The 21,087-nt window shown below is 45.0% G+C and overlaps 1 protein-coding gene across 12 annotated transcripts in view; it reads right to left on the bottom strand.

Moving 5' to 3' along the window:
• Positions 1-21,087, bottom strand: part of Hdac4 (histone deacetylase 4) — a 265,090-nt gene that overhangs the window by 109,014 nt on the left and 134,989 nt on the right. The window lies entirely within an intron of this gene.

Below are 21,087 nucleotides of genomic sequence, written 5' to 3'. Positions count from 1 at the left end.
GGGTCTAGGTCCCTTCTTCCCTGTAAAGCCTAGATGACAACTATCAAGGGGTGTTGGTGGCCCAAAGGGCACCTGGTGTTCTTTGGCCAATGGTCTGACAGGCTCAAAGTACAATGCTCAAGGATTCTGGGCTCTGTCCTCAAGCACAAAGATCTCAGGGCAGTGGCAGATCTAGCTAGGAGACATACTTGCACCGAGTTATTACTCTCCACCCTTTGCCAAAGGGGGAGGCCCCACTCTCAAAGGACCCCATTGCAGATCCAAAGGCTCATCTGACATCATATTGAAAAGTCAATAAAGGGAAACTAGAGTAAAATGCTCCGCTTAGCCATGCAAGGAGCCAAGTGCCAGTACTTGGATGGGCAAACCGCCTGTACTTTGCTTCTGCCCCTTCTCCTAATGAAGCCACTGCAGAGCTATGTATGAGACTCAAGAACAGTGTGTGCCATAGAAGTGGTCCAGATAGACACTCAAGCGGAGAGCCTGTTGCCATGGTAAAATGAGAACCCTCTTGAAAAACATGTTTACCCAACCGACTGCAGTCAATAAAGTGTGCTCCTGGCGGGCAGCATGAACGTTCATCAGGGTGGCTTCTGCACTCACACTGAGCCCATGTTCTGCCAAGGAGAGGCCACCGTGATTCTGATTTAAAGCAGAAGCTGAGTCAGTATCAGTGTTTACTTACAAAATTAATTCCAAATTAAAGCAAGAGAAACAATGTGGAGGAAAGGTAAGCTTTAAGTTACCAACACAGGGTCAGAGAGATGGCTAAGTGTGTGAGTAAAGGAACCTGCCATCACACCTGATAACTTGAGTTCAATCCCCAGCATCCACACAATAGAAGTAGGGAACCAACTCTTGAACGCTATCCTCTAACTTTTACAAGTCTGCCACAGCATGCACGACCTACCTAACCCCCAAAATGCACATATGCAAACACATAAAAATTGTAAAACATAATTAACGATAAAAGAATAAATTATCAACTTGTTGAGCAGCCCCTCTCCTGTCAGAGGCTGTTATGAACAGTGTGTTATGCACAGGCTCCTTGGAACTAGAACAGTGAAGTGCTACTACAGTACCTGTCAACAGGCAGCTCTGCAGATGTTCGCTCGGTTAAGGCTAAAAAGCCCTGTAGACCCTACCTCCCGACTGCCTGGATGCAGTGCTTCCTCTGCCCACAAGCACTGAGTCCAAGGAAAGGAGGCAAGAGCACTGTCTTCTGAAAGGGATTCAGTTTAGAGTTCAAGTGCAGCACTGGTGGCAGGTGCCTGACATCCAGCTTCTGGCCCTGCCTGCAATTCTTTCTAATCATGGCTATCCTATACCCTTTCTTCTTGCTAAATTCTTAGGGTTTTCTACTCACAAATTCAGGGGGGTCTTGGACCAAGACTTGCCTGAAGCCCTCTTCCTGGGTAAGCCATGTTTGACAATCTTGAGCCAACAGACTTGATAAGAACGTGCCTGTTTCTTTTGGTCCCTGGCATTCCTGTAGCCACTCCTACATAGCAACTCCCAAAGCTGGCCTCAGAGGATCCCTGGTCCCAGGATTCTTCCTTGTCCTTCTAGAGTAAAGATGGGAAGAGATCTAACAGTCACCAGAACCCTGGTGTTCTGCCTCAAGATACAGCTCCCCTGGAGGAGAGTCCAGGAGACCAAGGAGGAGGCGGAGGTATAGCCATAATGAAGACTCCCTTAGGTTCTCCAATGAAGTGGCCATCTTCCCATCCCAGGCCCCTGCACCAACCTGGCTTGTGATCTGGCCCTGTGGTCACCACTAAATAATTCAAGACAGACTGACAGAGGGGTAGGAGCAGACAGAACCCAAGAAATACCGTGGCCTGCTTAGCCACGAGAACACCCAGCAACCATAAAACAACTGGAGATCCTCATGTCCAACAAAACTCTGCTGTGGCCCATGAGCTAACCTCTCCTACCAAGCTCAGTGAAGCTCAGCCAAGACTTCGGCTCCTCATCATCAGTGAGGCAAGGCTTTGGCTACTTACAGGGACGTTTGCACTTTCTGTATCTTGGCTCGAGCTAGGTACACTAGAAGCTTTTTAGTTGATGTATGCTTGCTCCATGGACAGGGCTCTTTCTCACACAGGAACAAGGACTGGCTTACTCGTCTTTCCGTTTTGTCTTTTTTTTTTTCTATCTCTTTTATTACAAAATAAAACAAGATGGAAAAATACAAACAATGAAGGTGTTATAAAACAATATTATTTCTATGTTTACCCAGTTTCCCTTTTAAGAATAAGACACTCTAGAGGGTAAGGAATTAAAGGGGATGCCTTCCTGAAGGAGTCTCGGGGCGAGCTTCTTCATCAGGGGCTGGCTGTGCTGTCCGACTGAACAGCAGATAACAGCAGGTACTTCTTGCTGGGGTTTTACCTATCCCTTATTTTGAACTCACAGACATGATCCTTTAACCTGTCAACTTTATGGTTAAATGAGACTGCCTCAAGCTGCCCCTGACTGCCTGGCATAAGTCACATCATCTTTCTTAGTTATAGACACATATGGTCCTTGATAGGCTTAGTCTATGGCCACTTTATTTTAGAATGTGAGTCAACTAGGGGTGAAAACTAGCCTACAATCACTCACTCACTCACTCACTCACTCACTCACTCACTCACTCATATATTCTTAGTGTCTAGTTAAGTAGTGTTAGTTTAGCTTAAATAAAAACCCATGAAAAATTAATGAAACCACGACACTGTCTCACAGTTTGAAAACTATCTTTTCCTGTGTGTTACCTCACTTGGCTCTGGGGAAGAGGGCAGGTGTGACTCCTGATATAATTTTGCTGGCATGACCTAAGATCTTATATATTAACAGACTGTATCAAAGATGTTGGGCACAAGAGCATGCTATCTGCCCATTTCTAATTTTCATAGAGAGGTACCATTAGGAATGCCTAACATCTCTTTAAATAGACAAATACAAAACCTTTAAAAGGATTGCTTTGGTTAACTTCAAGAACATGACAGGCCAATCATTTCTACTAATGTATCTATATAGTGGTAACAAGGATGGTGGGACTAGAGAGATGACTTAGAGCTTAAACGCACTTGCTGCCCTTCTAAAGGGCCAGATTTCAGTTTCCAGCACTCATGCTAAGTGGCTCACAACTGCCTATAATAACTCCAGCTCCAAGGGCTCTAACACCTTCCTCTGGCCTCTGTGGGGCACAATTGGTACAGAACTGAATGCTTAGGGGCTGGCAGGGCAGGGTGTGCAGAGGGCAGCTGGGGATGGGATGAACAGCTCCAGGCAGTGAGTGGCAAGACCAGGCTGCTCAACTGCTGCTCCTTATCAGTCATAGGGCAGAATGATAACCAGCTGGGCATTTCCATAGTAGTACTTTGGCACTGAGGCTAGCCTTAGAGCCTGTTACAAGGAAAGCACATTCACACTTGGTCCAAAGGATACTAATGTGAGTGCGGTAACAACTGAAGCTCTTTTTCTCAGCCAGAGGCCAACTATACAGCACTGATATTCTTCCCATGGCAACATAACCAGTGTAGCTCCTGACCTGCAGGTCAAGGCTGGTCAGCACCCCACCAAGGAATGTAAAAGGGTCATTGGGTTCTCTGAACAACAGTCAGTATGTGTGACTGAATGTGGGCAGGGTATACTCTGAAGAATGGGGGAGGACACACTCCGAAGGTGCTTGCCATGCACTGAATACAGCCTTGTCGTAACAAACTAAAGCTGAGGACATAGTGAAGCAGATCGTATTGCTTGTTTTGAATTTTGTTGCTTCTTCACTCAATATGCTCAGTTTACTGATGTTTTAGTTCCTACGGCACTAAATTTAAAGCTGTGTTTGAAACTGTAACCTTGGGTATTTAAGGTGCCCTAAATTTGTAAGCCAGACAGAAAGATGGATGAAATGTTAGCATATCCACCACACAGGATGAACAAGTTAAGACTGCTGGACCCTCTCTTTACTCAAGAGTCACCCATGCTTACTGCCCCAAATGTATCTGAACTTCCTGTACAGGTACCATCCATCACAAAGGTCAATTTTTGCCCAGATCTTCTTTTGCATTCCTTTATACATGAAATGCATGATGGCCATTCCCTGTTCCCTAACTTCCAGCAGCCCAACAGCTGAAGAGGAAGCAAGGGCAGGGCTAGTCCCAAGTCCTGTCCTGGGCTCTGTGCAGGCTACAGATCTCTGGGGGGGGGGGGTTAACTACACTGGGGGGTTGAAGAGAAAGGGGTATCACTTCCACAGTTCAAGCAACATGAAGCAAGAAAGATCCATGTGAGAGGACACTGAGCCCACTCCTCAAGTCCACAGTGGGCCTGGGCTCAACTGTTCTACATGAAGAGCAGAGGGAGTGGTGCTGGGAGCCAACACTGTCTTCAGTGAAGTCTGCCAGTGAGCTGCAAGAAGCATCTCCAAGTGTTGGGAAGGGACAGAAACACTGCCTTGACCTGCATCCCAAAGTGCCAATTAGAACTTCACTCTTGGCTACAGAAATTGAAAGGAAGGAGAAGATTAAAAGTCCTTTGTTACCTGCAACTCACATCCCATAGCTAGCTACTGTTGTTGCTTCTTCTCAAGTAAGGTCACTTTGGCAGACACAAAATGAGGCCTGGAATCCACACAACAAGCAAGGAGACTAGGCCAAGGGCTCTTGAGAACATGGCCTGCCCACCCCCACAGCCATCATCAGGAGGCCAAGAAGCGTGGCTGTAGCCTAGCTCAAGTGCCAATTGTAGAGACCGAGGCCATGGTTCCCATTCACTCATGAGAGCACGGCCCTGGCAGTTGCGTCAAGAATGACTTGTGCTATTTCTGTATCAAAACCACTGGAAATGCCACAAGTTCCCAACAGAGGCTGCTGGGCTTTTGACCCAGGACTCCACGAGAAGAAAACGAAATCCTCTCTTCTTAAAGAACACAGAATCAAAACAAAACCGCCTGTATTCTCCGGAATATTCTATGGAGGGCTGAAAACTCCTCCATAGCCTGTGCTTTGAAAAGCTTATCAATACAATTGGACCTATGACGTCAGTGAAGACACAAAGACCACATTCAGTGCTCTAAGGAGAAAGACAGGTCTGCTGGGAGCAAGCCCTCCTACAGGAAAAGCCTCCTGCTCTCCCTCCCAGTCCTGCTTTCCATTACGTGGGTCACTCCTCTCTCACTGACACCACTTCACATCATCACACAGACACAGAGAGAAAGCAGCTCTGTTCAGGAAACACACAAGAGCCGAGGGTCGCCTCAGTAAACAATAACTCATTCAGCTCCAGGGAAAAATAATAGATATTTCAACTATGGAACCATGGCTTCCTCTCACTGACATTTGCCTGTATGGGGGTGGGGAGAGTTACTCTAACTCTTGCTGGCTTATCACCCTTCCCTGGAATGTTCATCTTCAAGTGTTTGGGGGCAACTTCAAAAGCACACAAAACAAGGCCAGAGAAATGGCTTAGAGGATGGATGTGAAGAGCTGAGTTCCAGCCTCTGACCACATGGTGGAAGGAAAACCAATGAGTACAATGGACATGCATACACAAAATAAAGAACTGCTTTTTCAGAGTACACAAATCAGAGAGAACCGTTCAATGGACCCCTACACAGGGTCCTTCACATACCTTCTCCACATCTATCCATACTTCTTCCTTCACACCATTTTAACCGTACACATCTGGAAGATTCTTATAGAACAGTAAGATACTGTCAGCATATCCCAATAAATTAGTAAGAATTCCATGTTATCAGCATCAGAAAGTCATCCCACTCTTTAGGGTCTTATGCTCTATTTGAATCACGACCTAGTTAGATCAAGCACTGCCAGAAAACTCTATCTCCCAAAGTCACTGTAATCTACCAGCATATGTGAAGGAACACACACACATTTACATGAGCGCCAGTGTGGTGCACATGCACACACGTGCACGCACACACACACAAACACATACACACACACACCCCAGCTGGAGATGCTGGCTACCTGCCCTGTACTTCTACTGATGACGCTTGCCTAGATCAATGAACTCCGGCCCTGCCTTTCTGTCAACTGTATGTTCTTAGGGCCTGGCAGATTTGGCTGTGATTTTCCAGCAAGTGCTGGGGTGCCTGGTGACAGGCGACTGAGACAGCCCAGGTGGGTGTTAGCAGCTAACCATGACTGCTGCCAATAGCACTCTTCTGGTTCTTCAGTTGCTTCTTCATATGTTTGTTGGGGTCTTTCTATAAAAGCTCTCTGTCACTGACAAAGGGTTTTATAAGACAGGCAGGACAAGCGACCCCCCCTTTTTTTGGTCTAAGTTTTAAAAATGATGAGTGGTTTTGCAGTGTGGGTGGTGTATTTTACAATGTCTTATGTCGTAATGACCTGTGTCGCTCTTAGCTGCATATCTCAAAGATACTCCAACGGTCCTGTCCTCAGTCACAGGGAGTCTTGGGGGTTGGCCCAAGTTCTGAACCACAAAGGTTTCAGAATAGCTCTATTCTGATGGGACATGATGGCCTGTTCTTAAACATTTCCTAGCCTTGATGTGTGTCACATGTTTAGCAACCAGACTGGCTACTGGGGTGAGTGCTATTATGGGGTGGGACTTAGGACATATTACGTTCTTACTGTCATTCTTGCACATTTCTAAAGTGAATGAAATTGCACATGTGTTCCATCCTCCCTTGGAACTTCAGAGCACACAACTTATTAAAACTATCACTCACAAAGACTGAAAAGCCCTATCTAGACTCCACTCAAAATTCTGACTTATATGCAATATCCTCTCGTCCAAAGCGTCTGAAATGGAATTCCAATTATTTAATGTGCATGAGAGCATGCAGGTGCAGATGTACGGAGGAGGTAGGGTGGAAATGTGGAAAGCACTTTCCAAGGCAAACATCTAATAATGTTTTGTAGGGAGCAGGCACAACACAGTGGCATTCCCTGAGGCTCACAGACAGGGAGGTCTTCTGTAACAACTTTCTTTGCCTCACTGCAATGCTTATATGTAATGCTAAGAAACCTTGTTAACAATTCACCAGAATAGAAATCATGCTTGAAAAGGAAAACAGCGATGATGCAAACAGAGGAAGCTTTGTGTTCTTTTCTTTTCGGCTGAAACCAAAATGTAAAGAAAGGTATTTGTGGGTGCATATATGGGAAGGTTTCCATTTGGCACTGGACAGGAGAGACACATACTAAACACAGCTTATGTTAAATGTAATCTCTAAGCTGAGTCTTCCATGAACAGTTCCAGAAGCCAGTAACAGGCAGCACACTTTTCTAGGCATTGATTTACCCCACATTTCTGTCTTCTGGAATGGAAGGTAAGTTACTGTCTCTAATTCCATGAGAAACACTGCTCCAGCTGGAAACAGGAAAGCTGAACAGGCAGCCCCCTTTTCTTCCTGTTATCATGGTCCATACCATGCCTTGTCTGTAGGCTGGCCTGCTGGAAACTATATGCATGTGTATATTGACTTATTCATGTGCGTAAGGATTCCACAGAAGCCAGTGTCCTATCAGGTAGGTGGGAAATGTAAGACACGTTGCTCAGATAAATTGCTCATGGACCACAAGCCAAGAAAAGGCCCCAGTACACACAACCGGCATCAGGAATCCTAAGGAATATGTACAGGCCAAGGACAGCTAGGACTCACGGCTTAGCCAGGGCAGCAATTCTTAGGGTGGGCAGAGGCAGGAACCAAGCCAAGGTCCAGGCCCCATCACCCCACTGCTGCAGGCTAGTCTCTGGGGCCCCCACTGCACTCACAGAATCTGGGAACCCTACAGCTTGAGAGTCCACGTTCTGGAACCGATATTCCACTATCACACACCTCCCTTTCAGCAGAAATGCTCAGAGATGTATGATAAAACACCAGGCTGAGTCCCTCACTAAATGACCTGCAGGAGGGCTTGCCTGGCCACGGGCACCTCCTTTTAGCTGAGACTTGGGTTCTATTCTTAACCAGAGGATGATTCTCAACTACTGCTGGAATAGATCGCCTGCAGCTTGAGGACCACAGATGCATTCTCTTTCCTGAACAGCTCCTGTGCTCAGGAGTAGCCACCTACTTACCCAACCCTAGGAAAAACAGGAACAGCAGGAAAGTCCCGCCCAACCCTACTGTAGACTGGAGGTGGAAAAGAGAATCCTTGAAATGTTATTTTCACTATGGAAACAAAAGGCTACATTAACACCAGGTGTATCTCCCTCCGCGGTCTCGGTCTCGTTCTCCCCAGCAAGTGCTTACCTCATTCACTTGCACCACTCTCCTAAATAAAGGACATGTTTTTCCAGGCAGAAAAAGGCCCAAGTGAACCACAAACAAAGGGCAGTGTCATCACACTGAGCCAAAAGAGCTATTGCCAAACAAGGTGATCTTCTGTGGGTTTGTGCCTTTCATATTCGGTGGGGTGATCCTCCATGGCCTCCTGCCTCCTGCAGACAGCCATAGAACACAAGGCCAGAGAGTGGCAACACCCACATCTGGGAGCTGACTCACAGGGTCTAGAGGCAGGAGACCTGCTCTTCAAGATTTCCAGTGTGGAACTAAGATACAAGAAGACACACAGGCATAGAGATGGCAAGGCAGTGGCAGGCCATGGACCCTGGAGCCAGGTTTGAGTTCAAATCTAGGCCCATGTTTCTGAGAACTACACTCTGTCCTATGTCAATCAGTAATAAAGGACACCTCCTCAGCCCAAAGGAACACTGATGTTCTGTAAAAAGTGCTGGGCATGGAGCTGGCACTGGTGTGCAGTCTGGCTCCACACCTGTACCAGGACATACTCTGGGAAAGGCACCATCCAGTCTGTAGCAACCAAGAGAGGCAGCAAAGGGCAGCTTGGTGAAACTGTACATGCTGGGTCTCGGTATTCTTGATACTTGCTAGCTAGAAAGTGGGTCAAGAAAACACTTCTCTGCACAGAAGTGAGCAAGATGGCAGCCAGGATATCTGGGAGAGTCTGGGAAGGGCAGAGGGTTATATTGAACTGTTTCTGGTTTCATGAATTCATGAAAGAAAAGCTTACTAACAAAAACAGAGGCAGGGCGAGCCCACACAGCCTGTAGGACAGCCAGCTGCCATCCAACTAGATTTAGTTGTATTCATGCAGGTTAGAGAGTTGGAACAGCTAACACATCTGAAGTGCCCAGCTCGGGCAGCCAGCTCTCCAGGCAGCACAGTGAGCTGTCTGAGGGAAAGCCAAGACAACATCTGGGGCCCAGAAAGCATCAGAGACAGGGGCATGTCCCGTGGGCAGCCCTCTTGAGAGAGAGGACACGGAAACAGATAGATCTGGAAAGAATTCTCCACCTCCTTTTTAATAATCCATTTTAGGTTGACACAAGGGCCAGGAATTAACAGGCAAAGACTGAAACCTTCCACTCACGTACTATCCAGAAGCCAGGTAGTCTGACTGGCACACACAATGAGCATGCTTGGGTGTCTTTTCTACTTTCTACTTACCAACAGTATGTGTCCTTTGGCCTTAATGCTGCTCTTAAACTGGAGCAGCCTGGGGTTTGCCAACACAAGAGGTTGAACAGCTTTCTTTAATAGGTATGGTGGTAGCTGCTGAAACCCAGGCATAAAAAGGGGAAGGAAAAGAAAAGGTGGCAGTGATATTCTGGACTCCTAGAGGCAGTCCAAATCTCAGGAGACCCAAGACAGGTGGAGAATGAATCCCTCAAAGATGGGACTCATCAAATATGTGTTATGTCACCTCTATGTCTCAGGACCACACCAAACCCATGGAGGGAACAACCCTATCCTTAACCACCTCAGACAGCTGGCCTTAAGGCAGGTTTCTCTGACTACACATGATATGTACTGAGCACACAGTGATAGGTGGCCAAGAGCCAAGGGGGTATAGAAGCGAAGTTCCTCACCAGCCTACCTCATGTAAGCAGAATTTGGGCCCTCCAGTTTTGTGAGGCACCAGCGACACTAAAGAAGTGAAGAAGGCTTTCCTTGCCCTAAGTTTACAGTCCCTGGTTAGGTGTCTGAGGTCAGAGAGAATGATGCAGTCCAACACTCCCCACCCCTGCTGGGAAATAAAATGCTCTCTGTAGTATAGGAGAATGAGAGGAAGAGGAGCAGAATCCAGGCTACCTTCACATTCCTGGCTGAGCCATGGTCTAGAAGCACATAGTAATGCGGCTTCTGTGAGGCTAGGACTTGCTGAGGCCACATGAAGGAAACCAGCTCCTTGCAACAGTCTGCGGCCTCTGACCAATATACGGTGTGCTTGAGTTCAAGCAGAGGGTCCCACACCCCAGTCACAGTCCAGTGGGAACTCAGCCTGAATCTCAAGAAAACAGAAAACTGAATGCACCAAGTTCCACTGGAAAGGTGCCAGTCTGTGGAAGGTTCTAGAACAAAGTGAAGACCTTGGGCAAATAGCTGGAGTAAGAGGCAGTGACCAGAGGATTCTTGGCATCTGCCAACCAAAGAAATCTGCCAACATTGCTGCCCTTAGAATGCCTGTTTGGGGAAGAACAATGTGGTGACTCTGAATGTATACTCACAAAGGGGATGAGGACTGCCCAGGACCAGGCCAGGCCCACCATGAGGAAGCTGGCTTTTCTTTCAACAGCTAGAAACGGTGACATGCTGAGAGTACCTGCCCATGCCTTCTGGGACAGACTCACCCAAGTTTCCTCTGCAGCCCCAATGGAAAGCCTGTGTACTCTGAGGAAGTCTTGGCATGCTTTCCTCTAACCTCAGAAGCCCAAAGCTTCTTGAGAGTTCCACTGTCCCATAGCACACTCAAGACTCCACAGTCTAGGGACATGGTGAGGCTCTCCTTTCTCGTCCACCCACTCATTTCCCTGTACACTCAGTCTTTCTGCCTGGCCATCCCACATGGCAGGAAGAGGCATGCCAACATATGTCTCAGTCCTGGAATTCAGGTTCCAGAGTCAGAGCTTGGATCTGCCAGAGCTCCTGAGAGGCAAGATTTAAAAAAAAAAAGAAAGAAAGAAAAAAGAAAAGAAAAGAAAGAAATAAAGAAAAAGCACAACAGCTAAAAATTTCCAAAGTGGAAGATAAACACCTACAGACATTGAAAACACAACCAAATGGAAAAATATAATACATTAAGACAGTCTCACAAAGGAACCACAGAGCCCCCAATACAAAGTTGACCCCCCCTCCACAATGTGAAAGTGAGCTCTTCCTAAAGAGGGGCCATGATAACAGGAGCAAGAACATGGGCTCACGGCTGGGGACACATTAGAGGGACAGCAGAGATGAGCATAGAAGCAACACTGACACATGTGGCCTTAAGTCAAGAAGCTGTAAGTGATGGACACCCCAATGAAGGAGCCATGGGCACTGAAGCGTGGACAAGGTAAGGTAGAGGTAGCTCTAAGAAACAAGCTAAAGAGGACATGTTCCCTTGGTCAGGAGATATCCAGAGGCCATTAAACCTGACAGCAAGAGGTGTATGGAAAAGGTTGAGGAAGGCAGAGGTGAGGCAGGAGAATTCTGAAGCAGCAGCATAGCTGGGGTCCCATGGGACAACTACTGCTTCAAAGTAATGCCATACGGAGTGGAATGGGGTGGGATGAGAGCCACAGAAGATTGTAAGTGGAAAGAAAGCCCCCTCTGTCCTGACTCCAAAAATGCACACCTGGTCACTTCCAGGCAGAAACACATAGTTAAATCCAGAAGTCTACCACAATTAATCTCCATCTAGTTGGTCTCTAGACCCAACTTCCAAATGGCAGGCAATAGGAAACAAAGATCTTTCAAATGATAGGATAGGGATGAACCCAAGCAAAGTATGGAACACAAAATTCCACTACAAGACTAACCACCTCCTGCAGATAAATCTCAAGAACACAGAATAAAATAAGGTAGGGAGGAGAAGACTATGGATTAACCAGGATATACACTACGTACGAGCCACTAGAATGCTACCTGCACCCCGAGGCAAACAGCAAACTAAACTAGTGCAGATATCCCCAGGGACATACAAACGTTGAGTGAACATTTGATATGAAAGAGCTGTCACTCTTATCTAAGCCTGAAAATGGTACCAATGGTATCGTACATGCATTAGGAAAAAAAGACCCCTGTGCTGGTGGCCATGGCACATCTAGCACTGTGGGGAGAAGCAGAATGACTGAGTTCAAGGCTAGCCTTGTCTATATATCAAGATCCAGGCCAGTCAAGGCTCCATCAGAAGACTCTGTTAAACAAGCAAACAAGCAAGCAGTCAAGTGTGTAAAGGCGCTTGTTGATAAGCCTGATGACCCAAGTTTGATTCCTGGAACCATAAAGAAGAAAAGAATGAACTTTCACAAGTGTATCATGTACAACAAACCAAAAAGACAGTATTTCTCTTTGGTGGACAAATGAGCAAAGCAGGAACATTATCTCTAACAATAAGGATACAGATTTATAAGTTAGAGCTAACATCAAAAAATTAGACAATATCAGAACAAATGTAGAAACAAAATATATGAATGAAGAGAGAAACATTCACTGAATGTTCACGCACCAACAAGTTAAAAAAAAATAGATTCTTTGAAATGACTAGGAAGATGACAAACTTCTAATAACAAGGATTCGGAAAATAAAGAAAAGTCACGAATTAAAAACTAAGAGACAAGACAGAGTATGTGGCAGTGAGTGAGCATATGCCACATGATGGGGCTCCATCTCAGGAACTGCACAAACATTTTTATTTACACATATACATACATAAAAAGTTAGAAGCTAAAAAAAGACCAGTTACTTCAAATACGGCAGACATTTAAACCAATTCATTTTAAAGTCAATGTAAAACAGGCACATTTCTAGAAAACATTAACATTCTAAGGTTGATAGACAAAAAAAGGCCAAAATAGTTCTATACTAGCATCATAATCTGACACAATATTTCAAAATCTTTCCACAAAAATCATCCCCATGGCATTCCTAGAAAAGTTCCAACCAAGTGATCACCATTTTAAATAAAACTCTTCAAAGAAATATAAAAGTGTTTGGAGCCTGAGGTTATCCTACCAGGGAACAGAAATCTTCATTACAGAACTATATGAAGACATTGTGAGAAAGGAAGAATGATTCTGGTCTCGGCCAAAAAATTTTCAAGTGACACTAGCCAGCTTGCCCCAGGAGTCTATACAAATCTAATGGACTTACATAAGAGAGTTAAACCAAGCAGCAGTACACCACTGAAGACACACAGGAATGAAGTCACTGCACTGTAACTGAGAGCATAAGATAAAGCTAGGAAAGAGCATCACCCATAAAATCTTAGCAAACATGGCTTTTGGTTTGAAGAAAGTAGAAGAGATATTCCCAGGGACTGACTGGAACCACTGGAGATCACTGTGCAAAAGACAAAAGACTTACTAAGCATGTTGTCACATAGGGCTACTTCTGTGGATAGGAACACAACTGTCTCTACTCATGCTTTAGACCACAACAAATCCTACATGTACCGATAACTCAAAGTAAAGGAAAATCTGATGACTTTCAGAGAATGTTAGTGAAAACATCCTCATATCTCAGAAATGAACTCAAGATGTAGGAGCTTCTTGCCATGAAAGATTAAAACAATCTGAATAGCAGGCCAGCCTCAGAAGACTCTGACACACGCCAAACCAGCTGTCTTAGGATTTCTATTGCCGTGATAAAACACGACCAAAAGCAAAGTGTGAAGGAAAGAGTTTATTTCTTCATCATACAGCTGATAGTCCTCACCCAGAAGTCATGGCGGCAGGAACTGATGTAGAGACCATGGAGGAGTGTTGCTTACTGGCTTGTTCCCTCTTGCCTTCTCAGCCTGCTCTTATACAACCCAGGACCTCCTCCTGCTCAGGGTAGTACCACCCACAAAGAACTGGGCACTCCCATATCAATCACTAATTAAAATAACACATTATGGATTTGCTTACAGGCCAATGTTCTGGAGGCATTTTCTCAACTCAGAGTCCCTCTTTCCAAATAACTCTAACTTATGTCAATCTGACAACAAACTAGCCAGAATACTAGTCCTTACCAAAGGTCTGCCCTCAGCATAGAAGCAAATTCTGTATGGCAGTATGACCGAAAGTCTCAGAGGGAAGACACTCAAAGATGAAAGGAGGAACCACAGGTCTAACCACCACTGGTAGTTTGGTGATTCCAGATTTATGCATCAATCCATGCCCTCCAGTCTTACAGCTATACCTTCAGAAAATACCAAGCGTGCAGAAGCACTGAGTGCTGTTATGGGATGTAGAGCCTTCCGTAAAACACTTGTTCTCTCAGAGAACTTGGTTTTGGTTCTAGGACCCAATACTGTGACTGAGAGGTGGCCGCAAGGATTTAAGCAGTAGAAGTTTGGACCACAGAGTGACCATGGAGTGGGGAGCTGGTTTAATAGGGACAGTGAGATCAGTCTTGCAAGTTAACATCATCTGGCACTGTCACATGCAATGGTCCAGCTTTATTTAAAAACACTTTCTCACAGAAAGTATATTACATTTGTTTTTTCTCTATACTCTACATCAGATGGATTACACCAATTGATTTTTTTTTGTTTTTTTTCTTATAGTTTATTTAACTTTTATTTTATGTGCATTGGTATGAAGGTGTCAGATCCCCTGGAACTGGATCTTAAGACAGTTGTGAGCTGTTGTGGGTGCTGGGAATTGAACCCGGATCCTCTGGAAGAGCAGTCAGTGCTCTTAACCACTGAGCCATCTCTCCAGCCCCACCAATTGATTTTTTTTTACAGACTTATTATATAACCTGCATAAAATAAAATCCACCTATGCTAGATGTGCAGTTTATTGAGTTTTGGCACATGCATATACATTTCATCTTAAACCAACCTACTAGAAATTAAGTTGAGTAAAATCTTCTAAAACATATACATGAACTTATTTTTTTCCTTGATCCCATTTGGTATAAATACAGAACTCTGGTTTTCACAGTCAAAATCGCCAAATAATACAACTCAGCTCAGAATACTGGACATAGTCCTCTGTATCTTCAGGCGGGCTCTTTTCCATGCTTCTTAGAGGATGGTTCAACTACTCAGTGTGGTCCAAGATGACTGTGCTGGCTAATTTTATGTCAACTTAACACAGGCTTGCATCATCTGAGAGGAGGGAACCTGGTTGAGAAAATGCCTCCATAGCACTAGGCTGTAGGCAAGCCTACAAGGAGGAGTTCTTAACCTGGAGGTCAAACAATCCTTTCATAGGGGTCACCTAAGATCATCAGAAAACACAGACATTTACATTATGATTCATAATAGTAGCAAAATTAGTTATAAAATAGGAACAAAAATAATTTTATGGCTGGGGATACCACAACATGAGGATCTGTATTAAAGGGTCACAGTATTAGGAAGGTTGAGAATCACTGCTGTAGAGCATTTTCTTAATTAGTGCTTGATAGGGAAGACCCAACCCATTGTGGTTGGTGCCATCCCTGGGTTGTGGTCCTGGGTTCTACAAGAAAGCAGGCTGAGCAAGCTGGGGTGAGGTCAGTAAACAGCACCCCCTCGTAGCCTCTGTATCTGCTTCTGCCTCCATTCCTGCCCTGCTTGAGTTCTTACCCTCACTGCTTTTGATGATGAACTTTTATATGTGAATGAAATAAACCCTTTCCTCCCCAACTTGCTTTTTTTTGGTCATGGTGTTTTCAGCATAGCAATAAAGTGGCCCAACCCCTTACAGTCTCCTTGCCAGGCTTACTAAGCAAAGATACAGGAATGGAGTACATAGCTGACTTTATCCTAAGGTGGGAGAAATGCCAAATAATCTGCACTGGAACATGCCATGCCTTTCTGTCCCTGTCTCACCTCTCAATGTGCTGAACTGCTAGCTGGAGTTCCCCAGCAGCTCCTATTTGCTGAGGAGTTTTCAGAAGCAAATCTGCAGTTACTCAGCAGCTAACACTGCAAAGACAGGATTAAATTCCCAGCAGGGGCTGCAGTGTAGTTTAGTGCTACAGGATCCCCACCCATCAGTCAAGCACTGAGGTTGTTTCCCTGATGTGGGAGTGATCTCTTTCTAATCTGTTGCTTTCATTGGTTAATTAATAAAGAAACTGCTTAGGCCCATTTATAGGCCAACCCTTAGGTGGGTGGAGTAAACAGAACAGAATGCTGGGAGAAAGAAGCCGAGTCAGGGAGTCGCCATGATTCTCCCACTCCAGACAGACGCAGGTTAAGATCTTTCCTGGTAAGCCAGCTCATGGTGCTACACAGAATATTAGAAATGGGTTAGATTAATATGTAAGAGCTAGCCAATAAGAGGCTGGAACTAATGGGTTAGGCAGTGTTCAAAAGAATACAGTTTCCGTGTAATTATTTTGGGGCATAAGACATGCGGGCGGCTGGGTGCCGGGGACGCAGCCCTGCCTCTCCTATTACAACATTCCCCAGCACCACAAAAAATTTTAAATCAGCATCATTCAATTTTGAAAAAAAACCAAACCTCCCAGGCAGGGATTCACTCTTCCTCACTCTGTTTACAAAGACATGTCAGGCAGTCCCCAGTGTGAGCAAGAGGGGCAGGAATGTGTGGTACACTTTACTGAAGATCAAAACGCTTCTAGTGGGCTCAGAGCTGTTCTCCAGAGGTTAGGAAGAAGGTGCTACACTTTTCCACATTGCTTCCACCTTCTGCATTCCTCTGGATGAAGCGGTAGAAGCCCCCAGGGCAGAGGCTGGCAACATGCTCTTGGACTTCCCAGCCTTGAGATCTATAAGTTAAAGCAAACATCTCTCCTATGTAAAGTACCCAGCCTTTAGTACTCTGTCACTACAATAACAAAACATCCTCACACAAACACCTTCCATGACAGAGTACAGCCCACAAGCCTAAACGTGCTACAAAAGAACCAAAAGTAATGAAACGTACAGAAGCAAAAATCCAACTATAGGGGAAAAAATCCCCTCATAACACTAAAATTCTGAATATAAGTGAACAGCTATAAAATAAACATAACACACATAAAAAAAAAAAAACCTTAGAAACTGCTGGATAGTAGTGGCACACACCTTTAATCCTAGCACTCAGGAGGCAGAGGCAGGAGGATCAGCCAGCCTGGTCTATACAGTGAGTTCCAGGACAGCCACAGCCACAGCTATTACCCTGCTAAAAAAAAAAAAAAAAAATCATCCTCGCCATCTTAGAAACTGTCTAAAATTGAGCACAGAAAATTCCCGGTCTTATACACTTGAATAGGAATAGTACTAATAATAACAACAGCAACAACAACAATCACAGTTATCTAAATAAGAACAGAACTCAGGGGGACAAAATAGTAAAAATAAAATGGGGGGGGTCACAAAGATACCACTAATTCTTCCATGAACTGTTAGGAAGAAAAGGGACCAAGTAAAAGGGCCCCAGGTACCAGGAAATAAGTTCTTAAGAAAGCCTTAGGAACTATGATAGCTCCCACAAACAAAACTACAGGTATCTATTTGGTTCATGAAATCTATCAACAATAACAACAAAAGGCAAGCACATGGGAGGGGTTTTGGGATTCCTTTGGCTGACTAGAGGCTGTCATTCTGTGTACTCTCTTCCACTTCCAACTACATTTCCGGGCATGTTGACAACAGGGCACAGAAGCCTTTCAACCATAGAGCAGCCACTTCCACATGTCAGTATTCTTAAGTGTCTTCTGGCCAGCCAGAGTGGCTACGGTCAGAGTGTCATTTTGATAGGGACACTCAGTGTGGTCCATTTTTTTTCAAGACTCTTATCAAACAACAAGCATAAATTTAATCCTGATGATGCTGAAGACATCCAAGGGACAAAACTGTCTTTACAAATCACTTCCAAGGATCTCTGTCAACAACACAGAAGGCTTTACTCACATGGGTGGCCCAAATTTGACTCAGATAGACCACAGTTCTCTCCCAGACACACACACAACTCTGACTACCTGTTTGAGGAGCGCCTAGTGCCATACCTGCTTCAGGTGTGAGGGGTACCACTATGCTACAAGGAAGGCACACCTGACCGTCTCCCTGCAACTGTCTTGTATTCCTGACACTATGATATTATTTGGAGAGCAGCAACTAGTGGAGCCTCACACAGCCTAGGCAGTGCTTTGCACACATAAAATCCTCTATGCCGGCTGTAAACAGCAAGGGTCCACCTGAAGATGGCTAACCATCTGTGCTACTCTGCTAAACAGTGAAGTCAAGGGTAGATTTCTCTTGTTGCCTATTTCAGAACTACCCTCAAAGTTCTCTAGAAAAATCCTCTTAATATTCCAAATTCATTCTGTGTCCACCAAGAAGAAAAACCTATCTTATGCAAGTAGAAGACTTGCAAGCACATATGAACAAGAACTATAGATAAAGTCTGGTGCAGTGGGTGACAGTATTGGAGACACAAACTCGCACACGTCCTGAAAACTATGTACCGTCAGGCCTTACCTATCAAAACACAGTGAATGTGCCCCCATACTTTCATGTGTGAGTACTGCTACCAAAGACAGGCAGAATCTCCAGAGATAACACAAATGGGCAGAACCATACACTGGAGACTTGGCTGCAATAATGTTATTGGGAAGGAATTCTAACACAGTACAATTACACAGAAACATCCAAACTAGCACTTATTGTTGAACACTGGCTCACCCATGGCCACAGTCATGCTCTTACAGGTGGAAAATTACAGGCTGTAGAGTTGGTAGCAGCCAACTTAGTCCTCACCTGTAAGTGTTAAAGTTGGTCTAGCCAGGACCCTGGGAAAAGTTCTTCCCCAAAACACTGCTGGACTTGCACGCAGCAGCATACATCTCAGACCACCTCTGAAAGCAATCTCATTACCCTAGACTCAAGGGGTAAAAATGTATTATTGGAAAATTAAAAATAGCCCCAGTAGTCTGGGAAGGGTACCAAATCTGTATTGTCTTTGCCATTTCAGTTACATAAGGTCAATATTACATAAGAACACAGAATTTCAGAATTTCCTTCTTAGCAACCTCCAAACACTCAGTTATGCATTTCACCTAACAGCTGGGCCACAGTAGGAACCACTATTACCCAACACAAACAGCAGAAATATGTAAAAATAGATGCTTCTTGCACTTGGTGAAAGGAGAGAATGGGGCGAAGTTGCATTGCTGCGGTAGTGGGCCTCCTCCAGCTTCCTCCCATCAAGGCAGCAAGGGCATTCAACCTGAGCTTTCTGGAAATCAATTTGACCTCACCTGACTTCAGATGGCCAAAGAGGAATGCAGCATTCTTCAAGGGCTTCCTGGGTTCCTAGGGATAGAAACAGTCCAAAAAGCAGCTGGCAATCTGGTGTGTGTTGGTAGTTCAGATGTTGGCATCTAGAAGAATGCCATGGGAGCTTGTTTTGAGTCAGCCACTAGACAAATGAGTGACCTTAGGGAAGTTATTTGGCCTGCCAGTCTATCTCCTAACCTGTACCTACTGAGGTACTTCCTGCAAGACTGACACCGCAGAGAACACATGGCACTTAGATGAAGGACGCGTCTGTGTCATCAGTGTCATCACTTACAATGTGCTGCTTAAGTGAAGGACGAGCTTGTGACAAGGGGACAGTTGTCATCACTTACATGGACCTACCAGAGCTGGGCCCTGAAAATGTCCCCCTGAAATCTATGTGTTTTTTTTTTTTTGAGACAGGGTTTCTCTGTAGCTTTGGTGCCTGTCCTGGAACTAGCTCTTGTAGACCAGGCTGGCCTCGAACTGGCACCTGGTTTTTCATATGTGGACACCTAACCTAGTCTCTTTGGGAACAACTTAGTCCAGTGGCACAGTCTCTGGCAAATCAGCAACACAATGTTCTGCTACCTCATATAGACAGCTTCTGCAGACTACACTGGGAACAAAGGCTCTTTGGTGGCCTTGAGTGAAACCATATTTGCCTCCAAATTTGTGCTGTTTGAATGCTCTCACAGCCCTCTACCTATACAGGAAACCTCTCAAGTTCACGCTCAGATTCACAATGATTCTCCATAATGGATGGAAGATGACCTTTGACAGGAAGGTCCGGGAAGGCACATCTAATTACTCACCGCAGTCAATTAACATGATTCCACCATCCAAGTGCTTCAGGCCAATCCCAGTCTAGCTTCACCTCTGCTATCTAAGAGGAGGCATCATCTGAGAATCCCACTGACTGCCAGATATTTCTAGCCCAAACAATTTTTTTCTCCTCCCACTGTACCTATTAGCTGTGCCACCATTCCATCTAGTTTTTCTCTGGTTTTCCTCCCCAGTGTCCCTGTCCCAGGTGGTGACCTCCCATCATCCTCCACAGCACCAGCCAGGTTATATCCCTGCCCAGAACTTCCAGGAGTCTCTCTCCTCTACATAAAGGCTGATGCCTAGGATATTGGCAAGTGACTAGTAATGGTGCCATAACATGGCCAGCACTTTTCTGCCCTGCCTCTCCAGCCTGCTAGCTGGTATTAGGGTATCTGAAAAGCCTGGCACCTCCCAGTCACCAATATCCCTCAGTAGTATCTCTCAATCCTGACCAGTTTCACCATCCAATATTGCTGAAATCATGCCAGCTTCTCAAGAAAACTCCAATCTCCCCCAGTAAGATCCTGCCCTACTGTCACTCCCTGACTTGGCTGTCCCTTCCTCTAAGCACAGTCTAGTGCCACAAAAACAAGGATCTCTGTTTGAGTCGTCCACACACATATCCCCAAAGCTAAGGACAGAGTAACTCCAACTTATAGGAATGCCTGAGTGAAGGGTGCGCTAGTCTATGGTTTCCTGGACAGCCCTCTAGGGTCCATCTTCCTCACTATCTTGTTACTTCCCATGGCAGTTAGCACCTGACCTTCTCTTCAATTCTACACAAGTGACACACTGAAGCCTCAAAGAGCAGACCATAAGACAAACGGTCTCCCAAAATCCAAAGTGTCAGTAACTTCTAACATGCTACAGTAAGCTGGTATCCTAGCAGAGGCCTACTGGAAAACTCATACTTTCAGACTGTAAAAATGCCTAAGTATCATTTTTAAAGAACCATAAAAGACATGTGAAAATAACTCTCTTTTAAAAAAAAAAGAAAATATCTCTCTTGAGAAACATGTTTACAAAGTATTGATGTAACATATTTTATAAATTAAACATCACAAATAGG

The sequence above is a fragment of the Chionomys nivalis genome, chromosome 2 (assembly GCF_950005125.1).
Source record: "Chionomys nivalis chromosome 2, mChiNiv1.1, whole genome shotgun sequence".
In the NCBI taxonomy this organism is placed as follows: Eukaryota; Metazoa; Chordata; class Mammalia; order Rodentia; family Cricetidae; genus Chionomys; species Chionomys nivalis.
The sequence above is the reverse complement of the archived record's forward strand: the minus strand, read 5'-3'. Positions and strand labels throughout refer to the sequence as shown.